At 55.4% G+C, this 11,354-nt stretch overlaps 1 protein-coding gene across 3 annotated transcripts in view; it reads left to right on the plus strand.

Moving 5' to 3' along the window:
* Positions 1 to 66: 66 nt before the first annotated feature.
* The window catches only part of SLC45A3 (solute carrier family 45, member 3), a 19,461-nt gene continuing 8,173 nt past the window's right edge, over positions 67 to 11,354 (plus strand). Inside the window, exons 1-2 of one of the 3 annotated variants that reach the window (XM_005885258.2) lie at positions 138 to 155; positions 1,146 to 1,415. The gene's annotated coding sequence lies outside the window, so the exon portion shown is untranslated. Of the gene's footprint in view, positions 156 to 1,145; positions 1,416 to 4,323; positions 4,727 to 11,354 lie in introns of those variants that run through there. The other 2 variants (XM_005885259.2, XM_014532560.1) reach the window with 2 other exon arrangements.

Genomic DNA, 11,354 nt, shown 5'->3' on the forward strand with positions numbered 1-11,354 from the left:
GCTCCTGTTGCACCTCCGCGGCGGAGTTTTCTTTGGAAAGTTGCATGTATTTTCTTCCCTTGTCTCGCTCCACCGGAAAGGGGCAGATGAGTCACCGCGGCGCGCACCGTCCCGGACTTGGGAGCCGGGAAAGGGGCCGGACGCCCGCGGGAAAGGTGACTGAGCCCTTTGGGACCTTCATCTTGGCGCCGGGCTCGGGGCAGGGAGTTGAGGCTGGCGCGCGTGTGTGTGTGCGCGCGCGTGTGTGTGTGTGCGCGCGTGTGCGGGCTCCTCTGCTGCTTCTCAGGCTGGGTTACCCCTCGGGGAGGGGTCAGGGGAAGAGAAGGGAAGAGGGAAGCTCAATGCTCTGCCCTCCTGCCGTGCCTGCCTGGCCTCGGGGAGAGAAGAGAGGATCTGGGATGAGCAGACGGTGTGAGGAGGTGCTACCTGGGCCCCTGCTGCAGCTCCCAGCGCTCCAGGCTCGGGCTCCCCTGCTGCAGAAGCCCCCAGGGACCTGCAGGGTTTCTCCAGAACCAGGGGCAGCCCTTCCCGGGGACCCGGAGCCCTGTGATGTGCCCTTGCCCTTGACCTCTGAATCAGCTTCCCTCCTCCTGACGGACACTTTTGACCTCCTCAGCTTTTCCTTCTCCCCAGGGCTTCTCCCCTGAGCTTCCTCTTTTCTGGGGAGGCCGGAGTTGGGGGGAGCGAGAGGTTTGGCATGGTGGCGGGTACCTGCCGAGGACTTGCCCTTCTGCTGTCGCACAGACCGGGCCTCAGTGGAGCAGGGACTAAGAATAGCCCCGCTGATGCCTTGCTGCCCTGGAGCCTGCGGCTGGGCATAGCCAGTGGACCAGGGCTCCTGGAGGCATTGCTCGGGGATGGCGGGAGGCTCTGGGGGCTTCTGTCTGCTTCTCCTGAGGCACTTAGCCGGTCTTCCCTCAGAGCCAGGCTTGGGGTGGACTCACCTGCCCAGGCCTGGGGCAACAGGCTGGCTGGCTTAGGAGGGTGGGGAAGGCAGGGGCCGGGAGGTGCAGGCTGGACGGGAAGCCTGAGGAAACCCACAGAGCAGCTTCTCCGAGGGAGGGAGTGGGACCGTTTGTGAGGTCACGGGCCCTTTAGTTGGATGGGTCCCATTCCCTCATTCCTCCCTTATCTCCTCCCCCCAGGCCTGTCATGGAGCCAGGACTGTTGTTCCAAAAGGGCTCAGAAAACTGAAGCTTGAGTCAGCAGGATGAGTCTGAAGATAAAAATACAGCTGTGGATGAATGTGCAGCTGTGGGCATACAGGCCCCAATTTAATGGGTGGGGGGGGAGTTTTGTACGGACTCTCGGAGTGCAGTGCGTGGGGACCTCCCTGCCTCCCCTGGCTCTCTGAGTGACCCCGAGAGGAGGCAAAGGAGGCGGAGCTGGACAGTGATCCTTGGTGGTCCACTCAGGTCCTTCTGGGCCCGTGGGTGGTGGAGGGATGGTGTGGATTCCCCTTTCCCAGCCTGTCCAGGCCTCTGGAGAGAAAAGGCGGAGAGGCGGGGATGGCTGAGGACTCCAGAAGTGAAATTAAGCACTATTATCAGGAACATTATCGTCTAATAGCACAACATTATGGATAAAAACCCAGACTGTCAGGAAGACAGCGTTTACATCTTGGCTACTCTCTTAGCTGTGGAATGTTGACAAGTTGCTTAACCTCTTCTAAGCTTCACTATCCGTGGCTGCAAAGTGAGGATGAGGATAATAATAATAATGATGATAATACCTACTTGTAGCTTTATTATTTATTAGACAACAAATATAACAGATGAAAATATTTATAAGTATAGTTCTATATGATATATAAAAGACAAACAATGATCGCTCTATTCAATCACGCTGAGAGAGCACGGGACTGACTGCGTGACAGGAAAGAAGTGCTCAGTAAGCGTCAGCTAGTATGAGCCACATCCAGTGTATCTGTCACTGTCCCTGACTGCACCGCGGCCCCCAGCCTGGGACTCCCTTCTTGGGTTCTGCTGTTGACCTTGTTTCTTTGGGAGCGAGGTCTCCCGGACTTTGGGGAGTCAGTGTGACGAGGGAAGAGGCTGGGCTGCAGCACCCCGTTGCCTGGGGTTGGATCCTATTTCCCCTTTTGAGAGTTACTTCACCTCTCTGCGCTTCCTCTTCCCCGGCTCCGAATGCGGATAAGGGGACCCACCCCACAGTGTTGTGAGGATTAAATGAGCGCATGCAGGTGACGCTCAGGCAGCCGCTGTAGGTCAAAAGAGCTGGATAAATGCCAGCTGCTGTTATGTGGTGGCAATGAAGACAATCGTTGTGGTTTACAGTCCGAGACCAGCGTTTCTTAGCAAGGGAATCACACCACCTATAACTATATGGAAGCTGTGAATGACACATCATGCGGTTGAACTTGTGGTTTGGTGCAAAGAACACCCCAGGACTGGAAGTCCTGGGCTCCCCCTGTCAGTATCATGTGTGACTTGTTTCTTCATCTGTCCAGTCACCCCGTCCCCCTTCCCTCCTCAAGTGGGGATGGAAGTGAATCGTGAGGTCATAGATAATATACACTGAGTGGCCAGATTATTATGACCACCCTATCAGTACTGCATTGACACTTCCAAAAATACTGAATATTGAAAACTTCCTAAGAAAATACTCTCAAGGTTTTATTATTATTATTATTATTCGCATAGCTAATTCACTTCATTGTACTGATGGGATGGTCATAATAATCTGGCCGGTCATAATAATCTGGCCACTCAGTGTATATTCTGAAAGGTCAAGAGCCTCCCATGCAGAAAGGTTATTCGTTGCGATTTGTAGGGAAGCTGTGATGGGGAGGGTGTGCCCTGAATGTGGGTTCAGCTCCTTCCCTCCCCACAGGGATCCTCTCACTGCTCTCTGGTGTCCAGCCTGGCTTTCGTTGGAACAGTCGGTGGCCCTGTTTGCTGGACAGCAAGGGCCGAGGCTGGACCAGCTGGTGCCAGGCCCGGTGTCTTGAGCGCCGATGCCACTTGACTCCCAGCAGCAGCGCTGGAGTGTGGAGCTTTGTCCAGTGTGTTAAGTGTCCCTGTCCGGGGCCAGGGGCTGGTGACGGAGCCGTCACGGGATGGTCCTGACATCTTGCCAGAACGTCCTGTCCAATCCCCTTTTCTGCTGCACGGTGTTTTCTCTCTATGGGAAGAGATGCCGCTGGGCCCTGAATGACTTGCGGAGGCCTCTTGCTTCTGATGTCGGAGCTGGGCCCCTCTCACCTGTTGGCCTTGTTTCTGTGTCTGTAAAATGGAGATGATACTATTCACCCTGCAAGGTTACGGGGAGGATTAAACGAGATAGGCACGTGTAGCAAAGTGCTGCACAGACCAGGAGCTCAATACATGTTTGTTTCCTTCCCGTCCTTGTTATTTCTGGATACCAGACCCTCTGGGAGCTGGGATGAGACGGCAAGGCAAAGGGTCCCATAGCCCCTCAGTCCTTCAGTCACCAAAGTTAGGCCATACCGAATGCCTAGCCAGGTCGGATGCCCTCGGGAGCAGCCAGCCTGTGACCGCAGCCCCTCTTTCCCAGTGGTCTCTGCTGTGCCCCCTGCCTCTCTAATCTCAAGTGTCCTTTGAGCTGACAAATAGTGTCCAAGCTGGCAGCATGTGGCCCATTCCTAGGGATGTAACGATATAGCTTCCCACTCCTGGCTCCAGCCATGAGAGAGAGCCAAGCACCCGGAAACCTTGCGTGTGGCCCTGCTATGAATCCCAGGGACGCAGGTTAAATGACATCAGACAGGAACCCTGATTCAGCTTCCCCTGTGAGGCCTTCTGTTGAGCACTGCTCTTCTCATGGTCTGGGTGGGGGCTGTGCTCCCTGCTGTCTAGGAGCTGAAGGGCTAGTGGGGTGGGGGGCAGGGAAGTACTTCGAGCCTTCCAGGATGACCCTGAGCTATCAGTATCCAGCCCTGAGGGCTCCCAGGAGGTTTGGGAGAAAAGGGGGGTTCTTGACAACAGCGTAGGTTCCAGGCAGCCCTGCGCAAGAGGCGTGGGACTTGAGCTGGACAGGACTCAGGTGAGAGGCCCTGGAGGACAGGTGACTGGAAGCAAAAACAGGCCCAGTGCTGATGAATATCCTCTTGGACCAGATCTGAGATCAAAACTCGCCCCTTGATTTGGGGTGTGGTATTCTTTCTTTCTATTAATATTTTTAAATTTTTTTTATTGATTTCAGAGAGGAAGGGAGAAGGAGAGAGATAGAAACATTAATGCTGAGGGAGAATCATTGATCGGCTGCCTCCTGCATGCCCCTGACTGGGGATCAAGCCTGCAACCCGGGCATGTGCCCTTGACTGGAATCGAACCCGGGACCCTTCAGTCTACAGGCCAACGCTCTATCCACTGAGCCAAACCAGCTGGGGTGGGCCATGGTACTCTTTCCACCACACCTCACTGGGGAGGGGCCAAAGGAGAGGGGGTTGGGTGTGGAAGGCCCAGGCCTCAGTGGCTGTGTTTTGCAGATATCTACCCTTTTCTGCATCGTGTTCACCTGTTTATCTTTCTTTCTTTCTTTTTTTTTCCACTTGCTCATCTTTCAAGGCTCAGCAACACAGCCACCTCCTCTAGGAGGTCCTAGAACTGAACACGCCCCACTGGAGGAACATGTGTCTTTGCACCTGTACCACCTCTGCTAACAGGGCTGCAGTCCATTGGCCCAGCACCTTCTCAGGGGGCTCTCACACAGTGGGGCTCAGAGACTGTTGGATGGGTAGTGGGTGAGTTTCAGTGCTCTTTGGTGCTCCTTTGGGGGAGGTTAGGTTGTACTCACTGAGGCATACTTCCTCCACAGGTGGGCAAACTAGAGCTCTTTAATCATAATCATAGTCATAATCATAATAGAGTATTTTTTGGAGCCTGCTTGCCCCTTGCTCACCAGTGACTATTTTTGAGAACATATTTCCATAGGACGGAGTCTGGCCTCTGGAATGGGGCTGGTCACAGACCCTCGGATATCAGGGGTGCAAGGTTCTTTGATGCCATCACATTTGAGATCCTAGAGGTGGGACATGGCAGAGCTGTATGACTCCCTTGTATGACAGCACCCTTGTATGACTCCCTGCTCTGCTCTGCTCTGCTCATCTGCAGGTCTGCTGGATCCTCGGGACATGGCAGAACTGGGAGCAGGTATGACTCCCTGCTCTGCTCTGCTCATCTGCAGGTCTGCTGGATCCTCCATCCCTGGCCTCATTCCTGTACACTTTCCCTCCGAGGGAGGCCAGGCTGCAGGTAGAGGACAAGGGTCATCTGTGCAGATGGGGAGAGCTGCCTGGCAAAGTTCAAGTTCACTAGGAGGGAGGCCAGTTTGAGTTTCACTTTGCAGGGGCTGTAAGAAGAAAAGAGAACAGAGAGAGGGAACGTCCCAGGGCTTGGAGGATGTGCCCACCTCCCCATCCTCCCACATCCGTCCTCTTTCCCCACCCTGGGCGTAGGGATTTCTTGGGACCACTGCCCCGCATTGTAGGGAAGCATTTATTGTGGCCCGAGTAGAGGAAGAATTTGGTCACTAATTTCAGCCAGTTACAGAGTCCAGCTCTGGGAGGGCATAGGGGAAAGGGCAAATTCTGCCCCCAGATGTCTCGGTGACTTGGCTCAGTTTCAGGTGACCGCTGACCCTTGGCACTCGGATGTACTCGAGCAGCGTGAAGGCAAGTGAAGGAGGGTTTTCTGTGGTGGTGGGTGTGAGATCGCAGAGCTGTAGAGTGGGAAAGAACCCGAGACAGCATCTGGGCTAGTTCTCATTTTACAGGTGTGGAAGCCGAGTCCCAGAGAAATGGTTTGTCCAGGCAGCACAGCTATAAGAGTTGCTGAAACTGGACCACACTGTCCTAGCTCCCAGTTCAGAGCACTTTCCAGAATTTTCAAATGGTTTGAATTTTTCATTCAACCCTTTTTATCTGTGCAACCTTGAGCATGTTCATGGATCTCTCAGTTTTCATTCTCGGGAAATAGGAATATTAAATAGTACCTACTTCGTAGGACTGTACAAATGGTATGAATTAGAGAGAGAAGGTACATCAGTTACCCAGCACATGCCGGACACCTCCTGGACAGTTAGTAGGTATCAGTCGCTGTGATGGTTTCCCCTGTGGACGGGAACCTCCCTGTCTTACAACGTTGGGATGTTTATCCGTCCCTCCACCTGCCGCCCCAGCCTCCGACAGCAGGCAGGTCTGCTGCACTGACCTCTGCTCACCTGGTGGGGCCAACACCTGGGGAGGCATTTACATTCTTGGCATTCCTCTTGCCTCTGGGGCTGGAAGAGGCACTAGTGTGGTGGGGAGAGGAGGATGGAAGGGGGAATAAAGGGATAGCTGGTCGCCCTCTGACCTCTGCTGCTCCTGTTGGGGAAAGAGCCACCTCTCCAGACTGCTCCGCCGCCGAGGAGGCCTGGACAGCTGAGGAAGAGGCTGCCAGGAACTTCCATAGACAGTGGGACCTTCGTTCTGGAAGGCTGTTTGAAAACCGAATCATTTTTTCCCATTAGAAATAATGTAAACTGAATTAATCCGTTCCAGACCCCCCAAATGATTCCCTGTTTTAATCTTTCTTATATATAGTACATATCTATTGTACTGTTTAATCTATAAATTAACACTTTAAAAACAAAAAGGACAGTAAATGTAAATGAAAATTTAACCAAAAGGAAAGGAAATGTACAGTAAAAAAGGAAAATCTGTAATAATAAAAGCATAATATGCTAATTAGACCGGACAGCCAAACAGCATTCCAGATGTCATTCCGGACGAAGCCGCTGCAGCAGGGGCCAAGGCAGAGGTGGTTAGGGGCAATCAGGCAGGCAGGCAGAGTAGTTAGGGGTGACCAGGCAGGCAGGCAGAGTGGTTAGGAGAGATCAGGCAGGCAGGTGAGTGGTTAGGGGTGATCAGGCAGGCAGGCAGGCAAGCAGTTAGGAGCCAGTGGTCCTGGATTGGGAGAGGGATGTCTGACTGCTGCGGGATCAGGCCTAAACTGGCAGTCTGACATCCCCTGAGGGGTCCCGGATTGCAAGAGGGTGCAGGCCAGGCTGAGGGACTCCCCACCGCCCCGTGCACGAATTTCGTGCACTGGGCCTCTAGTCTTCTATAATAATAAAAGGGTAATATGCTAATTAGACCAAACGACCTTCTGGACGACCTTCTGGATGAAAGTTAGGCTTCAAGGGAAGCCTGGGTCCCGGTGCCAGAGGGAAGCTGGTGTCGGCAGCCAGGTGGGGGGAAGGCCTACTCTTTCACGAATTTCATGCCTCGGGCCTCTAGTTTAATAATAATTACAAGCAACAACAACAAAAAACAAAAACAGGAAAATATTCACAGCACAATATCCTGAGATTTTAACAGTGAGCAGTAACTGACTCCTTTTGCACATGCTTTCCTTTGTTTGTCACCTGAGAGAGGCGTGACTGATCATACAGGAATCAGCATGAAAGGGTTGTCAGGTTGAGAAGGGAATTGTTTGAGATGGGAGACGTTCGAGAAACCAGGTCTCCCTGTACTTTCTGTCAAACCTAATGGCTATGAAGTTGGTCGTATTGAGCCAAGTTTTCTTGCCTGTCAAATGGCTCTACTCACGTACCCACCTCACCGGGCAGGTGGAAGACTGAAATGCTCAGAGGAGTGCCTGGCACATAGTGTCTCGATGTAGCTGCTAATCTTAACTGCAGATGAGAAAGCGGAGGCTCGGGGAGGTCAGTGAGCAAGGTCACACAGTCAGAGTAAGTGGTGGAGTTGGCATGCAAACCCAGGTCAGACTGATGGCAGAGTCTAGGTCACCCTCGGAACCTGCCAGGTTCAGGGGTCTGCGGCCCCGGGGTGGGGGCTGGGGGAGTGAGAGAGAGCTACCCAGGTTGTCTTGGTGTGGGGCAGTGATGGCGAACCTTTTGAGCTTGGCATATCAGCATTTTGAAAAACCCTAACTTAACTCTGGTGCCGTGTCACGTATAGAAATTTTTTGATATTTGCAACCATAATAAAACAAAGACTTATATTTTTGCTATTTATTTTATATATTTAAATGCCATTTAACAAAGAAAAATCAATCAAAAAAATGAGTTCGTGTGTCACCTCTGACACGCGTGTCATAGGTTCGCCATCACTGGTGTGGAGGGTACTTGGTCAAGGTGACTCAGTGTGACCTTGGGTCACAGCTGTTCTCAGAAAGGAAGCCTGGTTGGGAGACCCACTGCCTGGAGTTAGATGTCTATTTGTGTTGACTGTCACCGTGGTGCCAGGTGACCCTTGGGAGGTGCTTGGCCTTAGGCTGGCCAAGGTGAGGGTCAGGCCTGCCATTGGATTGGAGAGGGGAGGAGAGATCAGAGTGAGCTCAGGGACTGTCCCCCCCTCCCTTCCCCCAGCCTCCTCTGGCATTTGCTCCTTTCAGAAGCTGGGCTGCGGCTCAGACAGGGCAACAAAAGCAACTTTCCTCCAAGCCACTGCCACCTGTTGGGTTTTCACACATTGGGGCTGAGTGCGGGGAGGGGGCCGTTGCCCTTTTCCCAGTGTCTGTGGTGTGCCCCCGCTGGCCCCCCAGGGCCTGGGATTCTCTTTGCTGCCTAACGTGACAGGGCTCATGAGCTGGAGGGGGTGGGGGGCCCACAGCAGCTGGAAGGGGAATTGAGTGGGAAGGGGCTGGTGCTGGCAGCCGGGAGAGAGTTTGATGGATTACTCTGTGGGCCTAGAGGTTTCTCCCTAATCCCCCTTTGTGTCCCAGCCTGCAGCCCCCTCGCTCTCTCTGACAAGCTGCTAAGCAGAAGGCTTCCAGTCCGAGTGAAGAAAAGGCAGCGCAGCAGGCGAACGCTAAATCCCTGGCCTCTGGGCCCTGGGGGAGGCGGGAGCCAGGGAGCCAGCCTGGGAGGGGACTGATCTTCCTCCTTCGGCCTGGCCCTTATTCTCACAAGTCTCGTGAGGTGCAGGGGTTGCATTCTGAGTGGTGTGGGCAGGTGTCTGTGGGAGTCCAAGTCGTGCGCCGTGGCTATTTGTGCAAATCTCTGCCTTTTTATGGGGTGGGACCAGGAAAAGCAGACCCTTGCTTCTTCGGAAGTACTTGAGCCCGGAGAATCAAAGACGAAATATGGGTTGGAGGGTGCTGCACCAATGATGCACAGTCTAATCCTGTGCCCCTTCGACCAGCTGCCCAGGGAGGGACACGGGCCCTGAGACAGCGGCGGCTCATTGCCTCACAAGGATGCTCACCCTCAGGTGCCTCAGCTGCCAGCCTGGCTTCTTTCTGGGGTGTCCTAAGGCTTCCTGTGGAGCTGCATTTCTGGAGTGCAGTGTGCTGGGTTTTGCTGGGGAAGGCCAAGGATGGTCCCAGGCAAGGGGGTGGCTGACAGGTGGCTGGGCTGGTGAATCCCCAGATCTCTTCCCTGCCCCCAACCTAGAGGGCCTGGGAGAGCTCAACCTGGAACCAGATTCTGGGGTCCAGTCCTATGTGGAGGAAGGGGGTTCTCCCAACCTTGAGGTCTTGCAGCTTCCACCTGAAGGTTGCTCCCCACCTTCAGTCCTGGCCTGGGGTGGGACCTCCGCCCCCTCGTGTAGGGTGGTTCCTTGGGGAGATTGGCCTGGAGAAACCCCACCCCCCTGCCGCTGAGTCATCACCCCCCTGGCTAGCCTCCCGGGTCCCCAGTTTCCTCCTCTGGGGAGGGGGAGGGGAAGGGGGAGGGGGACAGGAGCGAGCCTCCCCAGGAGCTGTGAGAAAGCCGGCTGTCTTTGTGAGTGTGGAGGGAGGAGGGCACAGTCCCTGCCCGGCGGGGTCAGGGTGGGGGCTGCTGCCGTTTGATGTGCCCGGGCGGGGTGTGGGGACGCTGGCCCGAATAAAGAGGCCATAGAATTGCTGCCTGACACTGGCCCACCGCGGGGCTGCCTCCGCCCGGCTCCCTCGGCCTCTGTCTGTCAGTGTCAGCCCAGGGACTCTGCTCCCCACAGCTCCCCTTCAGCCTTGCGTGCGGGGTGGCAGGAGCCCCTTTGAAAGCCCTCAAAGGCCCCTTTATACGTCCCTCTGACCCTCCCTGCCATGGGGAGCCGAGGGAGTGGGCTCGGTTGCCTTTCCTCCCGCCTCCTCCCCTGTGATCAGAATTCTGGAGAAAGTTCAGGCCACGCTCCTTGCGTTGCTGTTTCATTTCCCCACACTCCCCGCTGGGCCTGACCTGCAGTGGGTGTGGTCGAGCCCACTGCCTGCTCCGGGGCGCCACGTGGAGGAGCACGGGGCGCTGTTTAGGTCTTCGTGTCTGGAGCTGGACAGACAGAAGGCAAGTTCACTGACCCTGCCGGGGCCCTTGGCTCTCTGGGCTGGGGTCCTGCTCCCCGGGGTGAGGAAGGATGGCCCGGCGGAGCCCCAGGAAGGTTCGCAGAGTCTTGGGCTCCCTCCAGCTTTCTTGCTGCCCTGTCCTGGGGGCCAGGAGAAGAGGGAGGCCATTTGGAACTCGAGAGGGTCTTGTCCTCAAAGGCTGAAGGCCGTGGTTCCTTTCTGGGAGGTCTGGCCAGACGCCCCCTTTCAGTACCTCCCCACCCCTCCCCACCAGGTGTGTGGAGTCTGCCTCTTTGGGTTGATCTTCTGTTTGCCTGACAGGCAGATGCTCCCAGAGCAGTGAGCCTGGAGGGTACAGGGGAGAATTGGGTCCTGTCTCCCTTCCCCCGTCCCCTGGGGAGGACAGGGAGCTCCCCAAATGGGGGACTGGCAGTGCTCCACCACTTTCAAGTTTTAGCCCGTGCCCTGGGGCTGCTTGTAGGAGTGTAGCCAGGGCAGTGGTACTGAACCCCTTCCTCTCCTCCCCCCTCTCTGGGCCTGGGAGCCAGAGGGGCTGCGCTGCCCGCCGCTGTGCCAGGGAAGCGGACCTGGAGAGACTGGAGTTAGTGCTGAGGGAGCCCTTGGTCACTTCCTCCCGCTGAGGGCCCCGGAGTGGGGATGAAGGGGGCAGACTGGGGCACTGGGGACGATGCCAGGAGAAGAAAGGGGGCTTTAGAGGGGAGAGCATTCTTTTGGTTTGGGATTCCTCAGGCACTTCCAGGCTGGCAGGAGCAAAGCCCGAGGGTGGTAAGAGTGCCCTGGACACACCCCCACCTCCCACCACACACACACACACCATAGACATCAAAAAGGGGCGGACGGGCTCAGTAACCTAAGAACAGTGGGCAGAGCAGGGCCGGGAGCCAGCTGACTTCCTAACCTACTCCTTTCAATGAATTCCTCACCTGGCCCAGCCCCTGGTTTCCAGGTTAGCGCCTCTGGGGGGAGGGGAGAGGTGCTGAGGAGCGGGGATGGCAATGGGCTATCTGGGTTGTAGGTGGATGAGGGGAGAGTCCTTTCTGCACCCCTTTTTCTCTTTCTCCCTTGTGGGCTGAGGAGCTGGAT

The sequence above is a fragment of the Myotis brandtii genome, unplaced genomic scaffold (assembly GCF_000412655.1).
Source record: "Myotis brandtii unplaced genomic scaffold, ASM41265v1 scaffold898, whole genome shotgun sequence".
Classification (NCBI taxonomy): Eukaryota; Metazoa; Chordata; class Mammalia; order Chiroptera; family Vespertilionidae; genus Myotis; species Myotis brandtii.